The sequence below is a fragment of the Magnolia sinica genome, chromosome 12 (genome assembly GCF_029962835.1).
Source record: "Magnolia sinica isolate HGM2019 chromosome 12, MsV1, whole genome shotgun sequence".
Lineage (NCBI taxonomy): Eukaryota > Viridiplantae > Streptophyta > Magnoliopsida > Magnoliales > Magnoliaceae > Magnolia > Magnolia sinica.
The window spans coordinates 71,121,603-71,122,752 of NC_080584.1; the positions used below are offsets into that span (position 1 = coordinate 71,121,603).

The window sequence follows — 1,150 nt, forward strand, 5'->3', positions numbered from 1 at the left end:
CGGCGGGAGTGAGTACGCCCTCATGCATGATTTTTCCTGAAAACACAGGACAAATGGACATCAAGCCAGGAGTTATCCAACTCCTTCCCAAATTCCATGGACTTGAATCTGAAAGTCCATATTTACATTTGAAAGAGTTCGATGAGATAATAGCTACATTATATTTTCCTAATGTATCTGAGGATTCAGAGTGAAACTCTTTCCTTTTTCCTTAAAAGAGAAAGCTAAGGACGTGGTTACATTCACTGCGTCCTAGATCCATTGGCACATGGAGCGACATGCAGAGAGAATTCATAAAAAAATTCTTCCCACATCATAAAACGATTACCCTCGAAGCACTCATGAACTTTGCCCAAAAGGAAGATGAAACATTCTTTCAATGTTGGGAAAGGTTCAAAGATTTGGTCAGTTCATGCCCACAACACGGATTTGAAACGTGGCGCATTACAAATTTTTTCTATGATGGACTGACATCTTCCATGCGCCAAATGGTCGAGACAATGTGTAATGGAGAGTTCATTAATAAAGATATCGTCGAGGTATGGGACTACCTCGATAGTTTGGCTGAAAAGACACAATCTTGGGACTATTACCCAAAGTCGAACACCACGTGTAGGCCAACTCAATTAAAGGAGAAGGTGGATTATATCTCTTGAAAGAAGAGGATGATCTCAAGTGTAAAGTGACTACGCTCATAAGGAAAGTTGAGGCCATGGAAGGAAAGAAGGATAAGGTCAATGAAATTGTTTTCGGCATCTGTGATTGCAACATTCACACAACTTGAAAACCGTCCTACAATACCTGCCTTTCGAGGAGTGTTGAATGAACAAGCCAATGCCGTAAATAATTATCAAAGACTTTTTACTGGACCTAACTCCAACACATACAATCCTGGCTGGAAAAATCATCCAAACTTTAGTTGGAGGAATGGACAAACGGCGACTCCTCCAGGTTTCTTCAATCAAAATCCAAATCAAGTGAAACCTCAAGAGGAACCGATTCAAAATCCCATACAAGAGCTGACTCAGGCAATGCGGGGAATTACAGATTTTATGCAAAAGATAGATTCTCGTATGACGGTTATAGAAAAGGGGATGCTTCCTGCACAATCGCTCCCCAATCCTAAACCGCAGTACGAGAATAATGATCC

General features: G+C 41.0%; 1 non-coding gene across 1 annotated transcript; it reads right to left on the reverse strand.

The window, feature by feature from the left end:
• Positions 1-326: 326 nt before the first annotated feature.
• On the reverse strand, positions 327-430 carry LOC131222153 (small nucleolar RNA R71). The gene has a single exon (XR_009159861.1). It is a non-coding gene; the product is annotated as a small nucleolar RNA R71 (small nucleolar RNA).
• Between the last annotated feature and the right edge of the window lie 720 nt (positions 431-1,150).